Consider the following 20035-nt stretch of genomic DNA (forward strand, 5'->3'; position numbering starts at 1 on the left):
TGCTGGCATCATATAAGTTTTTTATGCTTTTGTTCAACCATCACTGTTCACCCTCTTGTTGGGTATTTCCTTGCTTTAGACCACAATCCTCCTATAACAGCCATCAGACAATTCTTTAAGTACCTAATATCCTTCATCACAGATAAAGAGTCCATTTGACTGTGACAATTGACTTACAATCTAGTCCAATTGAAACAAGTCCAGGAAAGCCTGGTTTAGCCGGACCCTGGTGTAGCTAAGGGGGATTATGTGTGGCAGAAACAATATGGGTTGATCAATGCTTGTCAGCGCAGAAGTGGAACTGGACCCTCATTTTTCTTTATTAAGAATAAAAATATATAACATTATATCGGTGATAGAACAGCTCTCCCATGAAACCAGAAGTAATGTGAAATGTATGTATGTATAGGCTACATTCATTTCCTCCATTGAAGCAATTTCCATCTCAGTTGGCCACGTTTCAATGTTAGAAAATGAGTTTTGTGGCTTTAAGAGCATTGCATTGTGGGTTTGGTTGTGATAGTTCACTTGTAGCTTTGAGACTGCTGTGGCAGAGGACAGGTTGCAACTAATTATGGTTTTGAATGTATTGATTTGCTGAGCTATATTGGAATACTGTGGAAACAAACAAAGTGGCAAATAAATATCATCTTCTTCATGGAATCAGCACCGTTTGTCTCTTCACTCACGTAAAGCAGCAGAATGAGTGGATATTTATTTAGTGGATATTTTATTTGTCGAGTTAACTCAGAATTCAGCAAGGCATCACCCCGTTCTGAACCTGGACTTTCAGTTAAGTTAGTTGAAACTTCCCTGAAGCTGACTATTGTCAGGAAGCAAAGTCAGGAAAGGTAGCAAGATGTAGGGACATTTGTATATATTTGTATTAAACACGATTTTGAATTATCCTGTGGTTTGGGTTCTCAGAGCGGTACATAACACTTCTTTTGTGATGCTTTTCCAGGCTTCCAGTTTTCCCTTCAATCTCCTCTTCAGGAGGTGAAATGCATGCTGAATTGGGCTAAGTGATCGACTTGGCCAGTCTAAAACCCATGTATTCAGAGCTTTTATTAAATGGTATTTTTTATACATTTTGGTTTCCCCATGTAGTAACTTTTATATGTTTTAACATAATGTTAAATGAAAGAGTCATGTTTTGTATTTGTTTGGATATTATTTGCATGCCATGACTTGGATAATGATCTACATAACACAACGTAAGGTAAGAACAGGCCATTCAGCCCAGCAATGCACACCTGTTCCTACCCCGAAGTGTACCTACTGCTTAGTTTGCCTTAAAGCTAAATAGTATCTAGCACCGTATGAAGCCTGGTCTTGAAAACCCCCAGTGTTTCTGCCTTCACTACATGTCCTGGCAAGATATCGACCATTCAATTACAGTCAACGGCACCAACGGCACTATCCATAAACAGCAAAGGTCCCACTAGATGATCGATTTAAATCTGTAAAAGTTATATACAACATGCAGGTGCTGCGGTGGAAGATACAGTCAGGTCCATAAATATTGGGACATCGACACAATTCTCATCTTTTTGGCTCTATACACCACCACAATGGATTTGAAATGAAACAAACAAGATGTGCTTTAACTGCAGACTTTCAGTTTTCATTTGAGGGTATTTACATCCGAATCAGGTGAACGGTGTAGGAATTACAACAGTTTCTATATGTGCCTCCCTCTTTTTAAGGGACCAAAAGTAATGGGACAAACTAACAATCAAAAATCAAACTTTCACTTTTTAATACTTGGTTGCAAATCCTTTGCAGTCAATTACAGCCTGAAGTCTGGAACGCATAGACATCACCAGATGCTGGGTTTCATCCCTGGTGATGCTCTGCCAGGCCTCTACTGCAACTGTCTTCAGTTCCTGCTTGTTCTTGGGGCATTTTCCCTTCAGTTTTGTCTTCAGCAAGTGAAATGCATGTTCAATCGGATTCAGGTCAGGTGATTGACTTGGCCATTGCATAACATTCCACTTCCTTTCCTTCTCCATACTCTTCTCTTCACATCATTCTGGTACAAGTTGATCTTTATCTCATCTGTCCATAGGATGTTGTTCCAGAACTGTAAAGGCTTTTTTAGATGTTGATTGGCAAACTTTAATCTGGTCTTCCTGTTTTTGAGGCTCACCAATGGTTTACATCTTGTGGTGAACCCTCTGTATACACTCTGGTGAAGTCTTCTCTTGATTGTTGACTTTGACACACATATACCTACCTCCTGGAGAGTATTCTTGATCTGGCCAACTGTTGTGAAGGGGTTTTTCTTCACCAGGGAAAGAATTCTTCTGTCATCCACCACAGTTGTTTTCCGTGGTCTTCCGGGTCTTTTGGTGTTGCTGAGCTCACTGGTGCGTTCTTTCTTTTTAAGAATATTCCAAACAGTTGATTTGGCCACACCTAATATTTTTGCTATCTCTCTGATGGGTTTGTTTTGATTTTTCAGCCTAATAATGGCTTGCTTCACTGATAGTGACAGCTCTTTGGATCTCATATTGAGAGTTGACAGCAACAGATTCCAAATGCAAATACCACACTTGAAATGAACTCTAGCAGCCAATTGTCCCATTACTTTTGGTCCTTTAAAAAGTGGGAGGCACATATAGAAACTGTTGTAATTCCTACACCGTTCACCTGATTTGGATGTAGATATCCTCAAATTAAAGCTGAAAGTCTGCAGTTAAAGCATATCTTGTTCGTTTCATTTCAATTGTGGTGGTGTATAGAGCCAAAAAGATGAGAATTGTGTCAATGTCCCAATATTTATGGACCTGACTGTATACCCTATACCCTCACATTTGCTACCTGGAGGTGGTTGTGTCAAAGGCAAACCCTAAACCACTATGAATTATATATTGCTACAAATTATATAATTTCTTCCCCTGCTGGCAGAATTCTTACCGCAGAAACAAACCACCAAATGAAACATGAAACACTGTATCCTAGCATCTTGTTGGCATTTGGTTAACTATTACCCCCAAATCTTTTCCAGCTTGAGCACATTCCAATTTGTTACCCTCCATAAAGCAATCCTGCCTTATATTTGTATGTCCCACGTGTAGAACGTTACATTTAGTTGTATTGAATCTCATTTGCCAGGTTTCCACCCACTTCTGGATTCTGTCCACTGGGGTTGGTGGTGTTGTCAGCAAGACCAACCAGATCAGATCAACTTTCCTTTCTATTTGGATGATTAACCTGTGAGATTTTACCATACATATGCAACAAGCATATCGGCAGAACCCTTAGAATCTTGACTTCCCAATGCACAATATTGACACATAATATTAATTGTTTTAAAATTTTTTAAATTAGATTACTAAGACCACTGTGATTTCTTAATCTTTACTCATTAATATGTGAGAGCAGTGTCACTTCAAACAGTGAAAGGTGAACTTTAAGTACATTTCTTGCATGTGTACTGCAACTTCTCCAGCTTGCTTTGAATATTCAGTAATATGCGCATATGTAAATTGCTACACTCTAACCATTGCATCTCAACATACGTGATATTTAGTGGCGTAGCCTGGATTCTTAAACAACAATGATTATTTATTCACTTATTTATTTATTATTTATTCGTCAAGTGAACAATTGTACCAGGAACGCTTTTGGCTGAGCCGTATGAGCCTGTCTGGTTCGTAGTGTCTCGTTAACAACATTCACCTTGACCTTGTCAATGTATGCTAAATGTATTGTGTACGTGACTCACACCAAGTTTCCATGAAAACAGAAGGAATTGGACTTTACATGCAAAAAAGGCCAATCAGAAGCGTTTGCTTTAGATGCAGTTAGTTGGCCAATGCGAATGAGATACGCATGGGGGGACGTTTTGTAAGGTTTTGTTTCTTTTATTAAATTTAGTTTTATATGTATTATATACTATATGAATATGTATTTGTTGTACTGTAAGTAACATTAGACACAAGCCTGTGATTGATGAAAAAACAATTGAAGACAGTAGGGGTGATCCGTGTACTTGTTTTATACGAGTACCCGTGACGAATATTGACTTTTTTCCGATCACGAGTGTTGAACGAGTAATTGGATCATTATAAGTGATCAGAGAATTGGCCTGCTTTATTGTCCTGCACAACACTATTTATTTATCTTCTTGAAGTTTTCCCTTTAGCTCAACTATATTATGAGGGGGAAACTTATTTATATAATCTATATAACTAAGATATGATAGTGTACCACAAACGATGCCACTGCAACTTACAGTTTGAGACAAATAAAGGTTTAGCTAAACACACATGATTCAACACGTAAAGAGATAAAAGGAACTGATAAGAGCATCTGCTAAATGCTTTGTAATGTAATGTAATGTAATGTAATGTAGCTATAAAATATGGCTGAATGGTGAATGATACAAGTACTTCATTTAAGCCAAGCCAAGTCTCTGTGATGCTCATGTCTAGAATTACAAATCTCAAAGTAGAACACTCAAAAATGGTTGCCGGATCTTGAGGGTTGTGCAAAGAAGTCTCATCTGTATTTCGAGGGTATTTACAGAAATTTTGGGTGATCCATGTTTGAATTACATCCTTTTCTATACAGGGTCCCTACATTTTGTTGGACCAAAAGTAAATGGACAGCCGGCTTCTCTACTGTTTCTGATTAGTAATGTGTGTTTAATTGCCGCATAGTGCAGCTATGAGAAAGCTCTCAGTATCTTGATTCTTGACTTTTGATTGACTGTGGACTTTGTCAACATGAGGAGCAGAGTTGTGCCAATGACCATCAAGGAAGCCACTGAGAGGCAGAGAAATAAGAAAAACTGTCAGAGGTACAGTAAATGCTTACCAAAAGAAATGGAACACCAGCAAGGGCAAGTGTTAATGTGGAAAAAGTCAGACAGCAAATGGTGAAAATACCTTTTCATATCAAATCTACCAAGGTTTGTATAAATATATATTTTTTAATGTAGTGGTAAACCGTGACAATGTAAGACCTGAAGAATGTATATCTACAAAGCAACTGAGGAAAAAACTCATGTGTACTTATGTGTTATGTGTTTATTGTATTATATTCATGTAAAGCCTGTGATATTGAATAAATGCCTCTATTGGATGAAACAAACTATTGCGGCACATGATGATACTACATACTTCATGTTATCTTTAACTTCGGTGTAAAAGGGAAATTTTGCACAGCTTCCTGAATATAAATAGCCTAATGAATAATGCATTATTTCAGTTATTCCAAATGTCAGCTTCACTATTGCAGTACACTATTACAGTACGCAAGCTGTGCTGGCGCATTGACCCCTTAAGTATTGGACCCTTTTCTTGACACAAGCTTGAAAATGACATACCTAAAATAAAATGAACCCCTTTACATTTATTTCAGTTAATTTACTCTCATGTTTAAATGTTTTCATGGTCATTTCAACTCTCAATCTGGCAATCTGTGGTGCAGGGGATGGAAAATGTATTTCACCACAGGATCCCCTCCCCGCACCACAAGTTGCCAGATTGGGAGTTGAAATGGAAAAAAGAGAGTAAATGTATTGAAATAAATGTATAAAACGGGCTGGACAAATCTCACAATCTGATAACAAAAAATGAACAATCTGTTCATAGCAGTGATAAAATAATGCTATACCACTGCTCTGACTTCGAATGCTTGTTTATAGTTATATGGCAATTATCTGGGCCTGATAAAGGCTTCTTTCCTTTCACCAGTGTCCCTACAGATGAACAGCAGCACCATGGAAAGCTCCCAGTTGGAAAGCCCAGTACTGCAGCATCCAGGACCATGGAGAACTACACTTCACAATCAACAAGATAAAACTGGCATCAATTAGAGCTCACAGTTGCAGCCACCCTTGATCCCTGATGAGCTGCAGTATAAGGGAGGCTGCCAGGAGACAAAGGGTAAGTAGGCACCAACCCTCGTAGACAATAAATAGCTGCACGCCACCACCTGGACTGCTACCACGCTCTGCTGCCACCCACCCTGCCCTCTGCACCTCCACAAGACTATCACCAAAGGGGCTGAACCCTGTGCACCTGGGCCTACAGGCCTCACCCCCTTTTCCCTGCCCTTTAAATAAAACAACCCTGTGGGGTTTTCAGCTCACTTTGCCTCTGTCCTCCCCAAACTGCACTACACAACCCAAGCTCAGTGTTCTACTTTGACGCATTATAACAACAGAGGTGAGAATTTCAGAGACTTGAAAAATGGCTTAAACGAAGCAAGACACTTGTACCATTTATAATACTGACATAATTTAATAATAAGTTTAGTAGATGTAGATGAAAATGCAAAAAAGTTTATTTCGCAATGAAATACTGGAGAGTTCCAAATGTAAAACGGGTAAACCTATACAAAGTCTGATGGTGATACACATAATCTACTAAAGTAAATTAAATGTAAACAGTGTACCCTCCACATCTATCCAAAATGGGTCAATTGTAAGATGCTGGAAATAATACAATAATATTTTTTTCTATAGATCAACTGTTTTGACTGACTAATGAAAACATATTTGCATATTTTTTCAAGTGGGAATTACTATATATCATTGAATTGTATCAGTATTGTGTAAACTCTTCAGTATAAGCTTTTCTAGCTTTCAGTTATAATGAACCCGGATTGCTACAGTTCTAATTAAATGTGTGAATAAATCAAAAACATGGTTTGGTGACAGTTCATATTTAAATGAGCATAACTTGCTTAATATCTGGAGTACAAATATAATGTTGGTATCGCTAGAAACAAGAGATTCTGAAATATATCAACTCATATGAAATAGATATCCTCTCAGGTCCTCTTCGCACATGTACTTGTGTTTGATCTGCACTTCGTTGTACGTCGCTCTGGATAAGAGCGTCTGCTAAATGCCATGTAATGTAATGTAATGTAGATATAGGTCTTTTATGGCCGATGACGATATTCAGACAGCAAGGTGGCCGATGGCTGATGCATACATATTGATCATGATTCTTTATATAGACAATGCCAGGGTGAAGACAATGCATTTAATGCATGATGCGGGGCACAAAACTTGCAGAGTGCGTTAAAACCGTGTAATGACCACCTCAGAGTTACGTTACTGTCACCTTCCTGTCAGCTTTGACCAACAATATGTTTTTGCCAGCAGAACTGCTTGTCAGTGGATGTTTTTTGTGTTTCACACCATTCTCTGCAAACTGTAAAGTCTGTTATGTGTGAAAATTCCACTAGATCAGCAGTTTCTGAGATTCAAACCATCCAGTCTGGCACCAAGAATCATTCCATGGTCAAATTTACTTAGATCACATTTTTTCCCCATGCTAACATTTTGTCTGAAAAACAGCTGAACCTCTTGACCATGTCTACATGCTTTTATGCATTTAGTTGCAGCCACATGTTTAAGTATTTGCATTAACAAGCTGGTGTACAGGTCTACCTGTTAAAGTGTTCACTGCACACCAGAAACTTTGCGTGGGTGGAGTTCCTATTTGGGATGTGAACAGATATGTGAAAAAACGATTAAACATGGGAGGTTACCAGTAATCAAATACTTTTTCGTTTTTGGGAAAGATAATTACCAGTTGCAGTTAGACTAATGATAATCAGTTTTTCACATTACATTAGGCTAAGGTAGATAAGCATAATTTACCCTGTATTTTCATTTATTTAAAAAAAATAGTTGATTCAATGAAACATTGATGTTTTATTTTTTGTAGGGTGGGGGATGAAATGTACTGATGATATTAGTTCCTTATCAGCACGCAATAATAACATAGCTTACTAGTCTATATTCTCTAAAAAAATGGAAAAGAAGTTATCAATAAACGTGATCTTGGTATGGTCCAGAATGTCTAATTATATTCCCGATTAACCGAATATCCGTTATTTTCACCTCAAGAATAACCGAATACTAAATATACATCCCTAGCTGCCATCACACACTTTTCTGCCTGACCAATCAGGAGGCTTGAATCTTCGGTTCAGTATTTTAATGGTGGTGCACTGAACATCCTGTTGCAAACTGTGGACTGACAGTTTGCTCCAATGGCATCTGAGAAGGCATTCTGTGGCCTTTAAAGCATAACCCTACATCATAATTGATTTGGGCTACACCCCTGACAGACCCACCAAAAGGGAGCAAACATACCTCAAAGCCTGTTGTAAAACATTGCACACCGTTGGGAGCAAACATATCATTCAACACAGAAACCGTAGAAAAACATAGCAAAACGTTTTCAGATTGAATATGCCCCTGCTATGCCTCATCTGGCACTGGGTATGTCTTCAAACTAAAAGGATTTGCAGTTCCATGATATAGTCACAAACAGGGCTGAACAATTACCACTGGAAATTATCAGAAAATCTACAAAATATTAAATGTCACTAAATGACATTTTGTGACTTCTGTACTTCCTTTCCAAAATGAGGAACCTTAAATTATTTTGGTTCCTCTGGTTTACATACCTTTGGCCATGAAGCATTCAGGGCCAAAACAAATTTCCATAAGCCAGTGGTTCTCAAACCCTGTCCTGGAATACCACTGTGCATGGTGGCTTTCCAAAACATACAAGCTCATCTGTGACGCACGGTGGAGAAATGAGTTCAAACTAATTGGGAGCAACTTCATCATGCAGCATGGTACTTCTGCTTCAACACTATCTTTCTCTCTGCAGATGCAGATTAGCCTTTGTGTGTCTTTCAGCAGAACAATTCACTCAGTGACCATTCTATTAGGTAGACCTGTAAACCAGCTTGTTAATGTAAATGTCTGATCAGCCAATCATGTGCAGCAACTCAATGCATAGAAGCATGGAGACATGGTTTAGAGGTTTGTTGTTCAGACCAGTCATGGGATTGATGGGGAAGAAATGTGAAATGTGACTTTGACAGTGGAATGACTGTTGGTGCCAGACTCAGTATCTCAGAAACTGCTATTCTCCTGGGATTTCTGACCCAGCCAGAGTTTACAGAGAAAGGTAAAAAAAATCCCAATAAATGAGGCGGTGTCCTGTCGGCAAAAACAGCTTGTTAATGAGGGAGGTCAGAGGAGAATGGACACGCCTAATAAAGTGGTTGCTTTGAGTGTATATCCGACCGCCATCTGCTATTCACAAGATACATGCTAATTTAAGAAGCACAATTTCACAAGCTCCTCGGTAGCCTACCATATGGCAATTGATTGTTCACGTAAAAAAGTTGGCCTTAGCTACACTACATAAATATTTATGCCATCCATCTAAAAATACCACTCTGGGCATTCACGTTGACACCTTACATCGCGTTTGCCTACAATACTGCTGCTGCTGCTTGATTTGTTGACAGAATCCCCCTCCTGAAGTATTCTCAAAAGCACAATTAGCTTGACTAGCATATAATCTTGGTGCTGCCATGTGCCGCAGACAGCGCACCGTTGCGACCAGAGACGTGATCCGACTGAGGAGAGAACTCGTTAATTCAAACAGGTCAACCATAAAAAAACAAAAGCGTCCAATAAACTCACTATCTACAAAGGAGAGGATTTGCCCGGAATTACATATATTAGGAAGTATTTTTACAGATATCAGGAACTATTTATATTACGAACTTGTTTTCACACAGCGAGTGGTCAATGTGTGGAATAGCTTGCCAGTACATGTAGTGGAGGTTTGACAGATCAGTCTTGATACGGTGTTAGATTCTATTTAGCTTTTAGGCAAACTAGGTAGTCGGTACACTTAGGGATAGGAAAAGGCGAGCATTCCTGGGCTGAATGGTTCTCGCCATTACCTTGTTTTATGTTATGTTATGTTATTCGCTCGCGTGTTAAAGTGCGCTGATTGATAAACGAGACAACATTCAGATGTTTTTTAAATTATTATTTTGCAAAAAGCGTTAGCTACTTATAGGAATAGTATCTACGTTTCAGTTCTTATGCATACCCCGTAGTAGGCGTATAATTTTGTTTAGTAATAATAAGTTATAGCGATACCCCAAGTTTGTGCAACAGGTGTATTTTACATTCTACGTTCGGCGTAACGATACTACCAGGCATAAGTCCAGTTGGTGCAAACAGAACCGAACGTACAAAGGGATAAAGAGAACGTACAAAGGGATAAAAAGACATGCATGCCGTTGACTATATTCTGGTCATCTGCATGCATGTAGTCTCTCCCATAAAATATAAACATCTAACAAGATGCTACTTCTTAGCCTACTGTTTATTTTAATGACAAACATGTATATGTTCCTGAAAATATTTTTTATTACGTTCTAACTCTTGAAGTAACTCTTGTCTCCTGCTGCACGGAAGATAGGCTACGGAATTCAGAATAATGCTGATTACTCAAGCTAATAGTGATTACCGCTCCGTGGTTCGAAATAACGGAATAAATAACAATATGCACATATCTAAACAGAACAAGAAGTCACTGCAGCTGTGTCAATATATTAACCTAATCGATCATAGCCTACTTACTTCCGATCTCGGGCTGTCCTCGAGAAACTGATATCCTTTGGACTTATTCCGTAGTCAACCCATCAATTGAACACTTAACAGACACAAAATAAAGAAGAGCCTAAATGTATCCAGTTCATAATTGCCGATTATAACTGTGGAGGGACACTTCCCCGAAGCATGTTGTATTTCCAGCAGTGCTGCGGTAGCCGTGGTCGTATAGGCTACACATAAATGGAGGCTATTGTAGCCAATTCTAGTCTAACGAAAGCTCCGTCGCACAACAGTGCGGGTGACGCGGATCCAAGAGGATCGTATTTTTAATATCCTGTTGTGGTAACGCCCTTCCAGAGCCTGAAAAAAAATTACATTATGCTTTCTCTCATCTGAGCTACTCATATGGCGAGCTGAATAAGTATTTATTCCATATACTTGCCTGTTTTTCACAGCGTGTTGGACATTTTGTCTTACTAGTTGAACGAAGCCTTGTTGATATCAAAGAATTGCACCTTACTAGTCATTCGTTTTGAGCCAGTAGTTGCACTTTTATTCTACTAGCAGAGGTGGGTAGAGTAGCCAAAAACTGTACTCAAGTTAGAGTACTGTTTCTTTAAAAGAAAAATTACTTAAATAATTGGTATAACTGTATAATCTGTATAAAATAATCTGTATAAATGCATTTCATCTATTTGTTTTAAGAGCAATCAGACACATAAGAGGTTGATAGCCATCCACTATCCTATAGGCTAGCCTACTTGAGTGGTCAATGGGCTGTATTCCTGGTTATGTGTTACATATGCAAAACTTAGCCTTTTTTGTTTAAAATCTTTATTTCAATATGGCAACGTAATTTGTAACATATATCTCCCACTATAGTAGGCTGAGCTATTTATTTACATTTGCTGATACAGACCCATCCCATACTAACCAACTTGGCATCATCTATTTGACTATTTATTTATTTTATGACTTTGAATTTGTATTTTCTCTTTGATATAGAAACATATATTTACAACTCAATCTTGTTACATTCAGGTATATGAATAATCATAGTTATGAAAACAGTTACACTCAGTGGCCATTTTATTATGCCTACTTATTCATGCAATTATCTAATTAGCCAATCTGGTGGCAGCAGTCCAATGCATAAAATCATACAGATACATTGGGTCAGAATTCACCTACAACAGCATGAATCCGTGGACCCAACCTGCCTTGTGTCAATTGTCCAGGCTGGTAAAATTGTTGTAATGGTGGCGGAATGTTTTCTTGGCACAATTTGGGCTCGTTAATACCAATAAATCATAGCTTCAATGCCACAGCCTATTTGCTTATTGTTGCTGACCATGTGCATCCCTTCATGGCCACAATGTACCCACCTTCTAAGGCAGGGGTCGGGAACCTATGGCTCGCGAGCCAGATATGGTTCTTTCGATGACTGCATCTGGCTTGCAGACAAATTTTAGCCGACATTTCTTAACACGATAAGTAATGAATAATTCTACTGTGTCGTTTTAAAGTAAAACATTTTACACAAATTACAGTTTAAAAAAAATATATATATAAAACATTCTTATCTATTTTAATCTGTCGACACTAAAAACTCTATTTTCATTGGATAATGCGGTAGCCTACGACACGGGTCGTTGTAAGGTCAAGAAATAAACTTCCCTACTTTTAGTCAGATAGTCAGCTAGTTTATCTGCATCAAACCCTTATGACAAAGAAGATGGCAAAAAGAAAAAAAGATGAGGATTACCGTACGTTTCAGGCCAAATGGACATTTGGGGGAATTTGCCTTTGTGGAGAGAGCAGGTTCTGCGGTGTGTCTAATATGCAATGATAAAATTTCATTGATGAAACAGTCAAATGTAAAGCAGCACTTCGATACACGCCATGCTTCATTTGCATCGAAATATCCAGCGGGGGACAGCAGGAAAAAGGCATGCCAAGAGCTACTGTGCAGAGTGCAAGCCAGTCAGCAGCAACTCCGTGTATGGACCAGTCAAGGTAACTGGAATTTGGCTAGCTTTGCTGGTTCTTTAGCAATAGTTAGGAATGGAAAGCCATTCACAGATGGTGAGTATGCCAAAACATTCATGCTTGATGTGGCCAATGAATTTTTTGATGACTTTTCAGATAAAAACAGGATAATCAAACGAATAAAAGACATGCCTCTGTCAGAAAAAACAGTTCACGATCGTACCATCATGATGGCAAATCAAGTCGAGGAAACACAAGTTAAGGACATAAACGCAGCTCCATACTGCCGGTGACACACTGTGTGTGTCTGAGCTTCTTCGTGAACATGAAAATAGACCCATCCTAATTTTTCATTGCATTCTACACCAGGAGGCGCTCGGTGCTCAAACGTGTGGCGAGCAGCTTGGTGAGGTGATGTTGCTGGTCATTCGGGTAGTCAACTATATTGTTGCCAGAGCTTTAAATGATCTCCAGTTTAAAACACTGTTAGACGAAGTTGGGAATAATTATCCCGGTCTGCTTTTACACAGCAATGTGCGTTGGTTGTCAAGGGGGAAGGTGCTCAGCCGTTTTGTGGCTTGCCTGAGTGAAATCCGGACTTTTCTCGAAATGAAAGGCGTCGAGCATCCTGAGCTAGCTAACACTGAGTGCTGTTTCACTATCTCGTGGGCATGACTGAACATCTGAACTAGCTCACTGTGAAAATGCAAGGCATTGGAAATACAGTCTTATCCCTTCAACAGGCAGTGTTTGCATTTGAAAACAAGCTGGAACTCTTTATCAGGGATATTGAAACAGGTCGTTTTATACACTTTGAAAGACTGAGAGAATTTAAAGATGCGTGCTTAGCAAGTGACCCCGCTCAACATTTTTATCTCCAGCAGCTCGCTGGCTTCACATCTAATCTCCTGCAGTCATTCAAAGCACGTTTTAGAGAATTTCGTGAGCGCACTGGTCTTTTTAATTTCATCACTCATCCACACGAGTGTGCAGTGGACAAAGCCGAGACTTTGAGGTAGAAGTTGCTGACCTGAAGGCCTCAGACATGTGGGTGAGTAAGTTCAAGTCACTGAATGGAGAGTTGGAAGAACTTGCGCGACAGCGAGCAGAGCTGGCGAGTAAACACAAGTGGACAGAAATGAAAAAACTTCAACCTGAAGACCAGCTGATTCTCAAAACTTGGAACGCGCTTCCTGTCACATACCACACAATGCAGCGTGTGAGTATTGCCGTATTGACCATGTTTGGCTCTACATATGCATGTGAGCAGTCCTTCTCACATCTGAAAAACATAAAGACCAACCTAAGCTCACGTTTAACGGACGAAAGCCTCAACGCCTGCATGAAGCTTAACCTCACCACATATGAACCAGACTACAAGGCCATCAGCAAAACCATGCAGCACCAGAAGTCGCATTAATGGCAATAAGTATTTTATTTATTATTGGTTAGCTACAGTATAACAACATTATTAAGAAGAATTAATATAAATGTATTATATATAGCACTTTAAGTATTCAGAGACGTGTTATACTTGAAAAATGTTGGTCTTACTTTAAAAATGCACGCATTAAGTTGTATTCAGTGTTAATACATATTATATGGCTCTCAAGGAAATACATTTTAAAATATTTGGCTTTCATGGCTCTCCCAGCCAAAAAGGTTCCTGACCCCTGTTCTAAGGGCTACTTCCAGCATGATAATGCACCACGGCACAAAGCAAAAGTCATCTCAAACTGGTTTCATGAACATGACAAAGTTCAGTGTTCTTCAGTGGCCTTCCCAGTCCCTGGATCTGAATCCAATAGAAAACATTTGGGATGTGGTAGAATGGGAGCATGAATGTCAAAGGAATGTTTTCAACATCTTGTGGAATGAATGCCAGGAAGAATTGAGGCTGTTTTGAGAGCAAAGGGAGGCCCTACCTTGTATCAGTATAGTGTTCCAAATAAATTGCTCAGTGAATGTATTTTATCTATCTTATCGTAAGAAAATGGTGTGTCAAAGAAGGGTACAGAAAAGTCCATATTGGATTGCTTATTTTTATTCTTATTTATATATTCTTCTGGATCCACAATTTGGCTGCACCCTGTGCACTCTACATTTTTTACGTGTTACATTAAAAAGAGTCCACTAGTTCACTAGTTATAACCAAAATAAGATATGTTTTCCTTACACGTTCGCTAGTTCAAGGCAGTTTTTCTAACTCGTTCGATTCCATTCTGAACATGTTGTGACATTTAAGCAGCGTGTTACGTATTTTGGCCACTAGTTGCACTTTTCCATAACGTGTTGTGCCTTGTTCAGAACAGGTGGCACACCTCGTGCAACTAGTTAGATAGTTATGAAACTAGTTCCTGTGCACATTTGTGATATCAAACATTACTAGTTGCCATTTATTGCTTACTAGTTACACAAAAATTCTCACTAGTGAACAAATATGATCAACTAGCTGAGTAAATAATTCCACTAGTACACTTCACAACTGAACTAGTTAATGTGCACTAAGATTGTGAATTCTTTGAGAGGTCTGAATCTTGAACCTAGATCTGTGCTGATACCTTGGTGGAGAGCAGGCTGATATAACGTTTGGGCTGATCAATATAATCTCCGGTCTTTTGAGGCTTTCAACAAATGCAAACATTTAACTTAAAACATGTTTTTTTTGTGATTAATTGTACCTATTGTATAGTACGTGCCTCAAGTGGTCAGTTGTGGAAAATTGAGTGCAACTGAGTTTGGGAACCACTGGACCACCTGATGAGACAATTTCTTTATTCAATCCTTACACAGTCTCTCCTGTTACAATTAAAATGCCAAGTTCTTGATTTCACAGCATTTCTCATTCGCAGATTTCCTTAGATGTGATTTTATGCTAAGTATCCAGAATGTATTTCTGAATACTCTTTCCTGAAGCTGAGAATGGGTTTAATTGACATTAATTGATATCAGCCTTATTTTTTCATTATGTTCAGATCTCCATAGTGTAATGACCCATCACCATGGTTGTTTGAGTATCTCATAAACTGCTGGGATCGGACTCCTCCCATAGAGCCCTCTGGATCACCGCCTCAATCTTCTAAGTTACTGACGCGATGGTGCAGGAACCTGGGAGGATGTTCTCAGGTGCCTCACGCTTGGGACTGGTGTTAAATTGTTGGGACAGGGCATCTGGCTTAATGTTCTGGGAACCTGGGTGGTAGGTGAGTGCGAAGTTGAATCTTCCGAAGAATAGTGCCCATCTAGCTTGGTGTGAGTTGAGTCTTTTTGGTGTTTGGAGGTACGCCAAGTTCTTGTGGTCTGTCCAGACGACAAAAGGTTTCTCGGATCCCTCCAGCCAATGCCTCCACTTCTCTAGTGCCAGTTTGACAGCGAGGAGTTCTCGGTTCCCCACGTCATAGTTTCTCTCTGCCGGTGAAAGCTTTTTGGAGAAGAAAGCGCATGGTTGTAACCGGTTGTCGGAGGCAGAGACTTGTGACAGCACGGCTCCTACCCCAGTGGCGGACGCATCCGTCTCCACGACAAACTGGCGGGTGGAGTCGGGGTGCACCAGGATGGGAGTGGAGGAGAACAGTCTCTTGATCTTGGTAAATGCGCCCTCTGCTTCGGGACCCCGATGGAATGGCATGGCGGTGGATGTAAGCTTGGTGAGGGGGGAGACAACCTGACTGTAGGACCTGATAAATCTTCTGTAAAAGTTGGCGAATCCCAAGAAGCGTTGGAGGTGTTTTCGAGAGACAGGCATGGGCCAGTTAGTGACCGCCTGAACCTTCTTGGGATCCTCCCTGATCTGTCCCTTTTCCAAAATGAAACCTAGGAACTCGACAGTGTCAGTATGGAAAACACATTTCTCTGCCTTGATGAACAGTTTGTTCTCCAACAGTCTCTGGAGAACTTGCCTGACGTGCTTCTCATGTTCCTTGGCATTGGTGGAGTAGATCAGGATATCGTCGAGGTAAACAAATACGTGTCGGCCCAGTAAGTCCCAAAGAACATTGTTAACTAACACCTGGAACACAGTGGGTGCGTTAGTGAGGCCAAATGGCATGACTAGGTACTCAAAGTGTCCGAGAGAGGTATTGAAGCCGGTTTTCCACTCCTCACCCTCTCGAATACGGACCAGGTGGTAGGCGTTGCATAGGTCTAACTTGGTGAAGATAGTGGCATCGTGTAGAGGATGAAAAGTGGAGTCCATCAATGGCAGAGGGTATTTGTTCTTGACAGTGATGTTGTTAAGCTCCCTGAAGTCGATGCAGGGACACAATGAACCATCCTTCTTCTGTACAAAGAAGAATCCGGCGCCCACGGGTGAGGAGGATGGGCGAATCAGTCCATTGGCTAGGCAGTCCCGGATGTATTTCTCCATGGCCTCCCTTTCAGGTCTGGAGACGTTGTAGAAACGGCTTGAGGGGAGTGTGGATCCGGGTAGCAGCTTGATGGCGCAGTCGTAAGGTCGATGAGGAGGAAGTGTCTGTGCTTGTGTCTTGGAGAAGACTGTGCCTAGGTCGTGGTAAGGGGTGGGCACCTTCTCCAGAGAGGGCTTGGGGACTTGTGGTGGGTTGGGTACACCCTCAGCTGGTGCAGGAGCGGATCGCAGGCAGAATTGGTGACACTCACGACTCCAGGCTTGAATCTGGCATGAACTTCAGTCAATGGTGGGGTTCTGTCTCTGGAGCCAGGGTAATCCCAAAATGAGCTGGTCGTTAGGGGACACGGAACTGAATCATCTCATGGTGGTTCCCAGAAATGATCAGCTGAATGGGTTTGGTGTTGTGGGTCATGCGGCAGAACGTCTTTCCGTCCAACGACCGAGCATTCTCAGGGTGCGGTAGTGGGAGGGTGGGAATGTTCAGTTCCATGACCATCACTTCGTCTATGAGGTTTGCGTCAGCTCCGGAATCCACCAACGCGTTAACCTGGATTGCTCTGTCGGAAAGCATCAACACGGCAGTAATCGTGGGGCGATGGTCGTTCCTGGCAGACCCTTTATATCTGTTGAGCACTCTCACCTCAACAGATGAGGCAGATCTCTTGGACCGGAGGGTGCACCGAACTTGGGTGTGTCCCAGCTTCCCACAATGGAAGCAGGAATCGGTTGCTCTCCGACGTGTCCGTTCCTCAGTTGAGATCTTCATACCGGCACGGGAAAGGTCCATGGGTTCGAGTCCATCGGCTTGCTTCTCCTCTGGTCGGGGACTTGACCCTCGCCTTGGGGACGGCTGGCCGGGTGGGACCTGTCTCTCAGTCCGGCGTTGTCTGCCACGGTTGTCCAAACGGATGGTGGCACGGACGAGTGGGTCGAACTGAGTGATGGGTTCAAGACGCGCCTCACTCAGGCTGGCCAGGAACAGGTTTGCCAGAGCCGCATCATTCCAGTTGGTGGCTGCCGCGAGAGTGCGGAAGTCAATGGAATGGTCTGCCGCAGTTCTCCTGCCTTGGCGAAGGGCGATCAGGCGCTGGGACGGCTCTTGGTCGCTGGATGCGTGCTGGAAGACCTTGCGGATCTCTTCAGCAAAGGTTGGGAACCAGGGAGGGAATTAACCCCCGGAACACACAGCTGTAGCCCAGTCCAAGGCTCTCCCCTTGAGTAGCCCCATCACGTAGCCCCAATCCGGCGGTCATCGCTGTTGTAGGTCTGTGGTTGCTGGCGGAACACAAAGTCACACTGGAGCAGGAACGCCTTGCATCTCTCCGGTTCTCAGCCGAACCTCTCCGGGGGGGGGGTTGTTGTGGCTCCCGGAATTGCCAGGTTCCCATGGGGTTGGAAGGTGGAGGTGCAGGCGGGTTGGCAGGTTCTTCCAGTGGGTGTGGCTGAACCGCGATGGCGAGTCTCCTCATCTCCACACGCAGCTCTCGAATCTCCAGACGAAGTTCGGAGATTCCTTGAGAGTGTTGCTGGACTATGGCGCCTTGTTCCTGGAGGGCGTAGAACATGGCGGTTGAGTCAGCCGGGTCCATGTTGCCGAAATTGTTCTGAGACGGGTGCGTGGGGGTTTGGACCCAAAATGCACGACTCAGAAACAGTAGTGTAGTAAAGTCCCGTCAGGGCTTTATTTGGGGAATATCCAGAGAGCGTAGTCAAAAACAAGCAATGTTCATACACGTAAATATCCAGCCAGAAAACCAAAGTGCAGTACCGAGGGAGAAGGCAGTCTAGTAGTCGGTACACCATGCAGGAAGTCCGGTAGCCAGGAAAGCTGTCAGCGGGGCAGAAGTACAGGCGGACGGTAGGCAGGCTCAGGGTCAATGACGGTGCAAAAGTCAAGACCGAAGTCTGCTCCGTGGGGCAAAAGCACAAAAACAGCAGGCAAAGTCGTGGTACAGGCAGGCGATGGTCAATAAAACAGAAGTCAATAAACAATGGTCAAAAACAGGCTGGGATCGTAACGGGTAGACAATGGCTTGGTATAAACGCTCAAGAGAATGCACTGACGAACAGGAGGCAAACAATTTTGCACAGACATGACATAAAACTGAGCTTATATGCAGGTGTAGACAGGTGTAGACAATTAGCTTGAGAGCAGTAAGAGAATGGAAATCAGGTGTGGAGTATTGACAAGTTATTACGAGGTAATTAGTAATCGTTAGTAATAAACCTATCCTGCCCTAGCATTAGTAAATTAGTAAATGACATGCACAAGAAACGTAAGGTAACATGAACATTACATTACATTATTGGCATTTGGCAGACGCTCTTATCCAGAGCGACGTACAACAAAGTGCATACCCATAACCAGGGATAAGTTCGCTGAAAGACCCTAGAGGTAAGTACAATTTCAACTGCTACCTGTACAACAAAGATAAGGACAAGGGCCTTTTTTTTTTTTTTTTTTTTTTTTTTTTGAACAAACAAACAGAGCAAAAGTCACCAAAGTTAACTATCCAAACACTGCTTACCTAGCCAACTAAAATACCGATACACAAGTCACAGAGACAACAATTAAGGTTCACAGGGAGGTAGGGAGGGATGGGGAGAGGTGCTGTTTGAAGACGTGTGTCTTCAGCTTGCGCTTGAAGGTGGGGAGAGATTCTATAGTTCTGACCTCAACGGGGAGTTCGTTCCACCACCGTGGAGCCAGAACAGACAGTAGTCGTGAGCGTGAGGTGGAGGTTCTGAGAGGGGGAGGCTGAACGAAGAGGTCTGGCAGGGGTGTAGGGTCTGATGATTTTTTGCAGATAAGCTGGGGAAGACCCTTTAACTGCTTGGAAGGCTAGCACCAATGTTTTGAATTTGATGCGAGCCATGACAGGCAGCCAGTGGAGGGAAGTAAGCAGGGGGGTGACGTGTGAGTATTTGGGAAGGTTGAAGACCAGACGAGCTGCTGCATTCTGGATGATTTGGAGGGGTCTGATGGCGGACGCTGGGAGGCCAGCCAAGAGGGAATTGCAGTAGTCCAGGCGGGACAGAACCATCGCTTGGACCAGGAGCTGGGTCGAGTAGGGGGTGAGAAAGGGGCGGATTCTCCGTATGTTGTATAGGAAGAACCTGCAAGACCGGGTCACCGCCGCAATGTTCTCGGAAAGGGACAGTCTGCTGTCCATCACCACGCCAAGGTTCCTTGCACTGGGTGACGGCGTGAGTGTGGTATCCCCGAGGGAAATGGAGAGATCCAGATGGGGAGAGGTATTAGCAGGGAT

At 41.9% G+C, this 20035-nt stretch overlaps 1 protein-coding gene across 1 annotated transcript in view; it reads right to left on the minus strand.

Annotated features, from left to right (window-relative positions):
• Positions 1-10660, minus strand: part of LOC133137233 (CMP-N-acetylneuraminate-beta-galactosamide-alpha-2,3-sialyltransferase 1-like) — a 40870-nt gene extending 30210 nt beyond the window's left edge. The window contains exon 1 of the mRNA XM_061255370.1: positions 10436-10660. The gene's annotated coding sequence lies outside the window, so the exon portion shown is untranslated. The remainder of the gene's footprint in view (positions 1-10435) is intronic.
• Positions 10661-20035: the final 9375 nt, after the last annotated feature.

The sequence above is a fragment of the Conger conger genome, chromosome 9 (genome assembly GCF_963514075.1).
Source record: "Conger conger chromosome 9, fConCon1.1, whole genome shotgun sequence".
NCBI classification, from domain to species: Eukaryota; Metazoa; Chordata; class Actinopteri; order Anguilliformes; family Congridae; genus Conger; species Conger conger.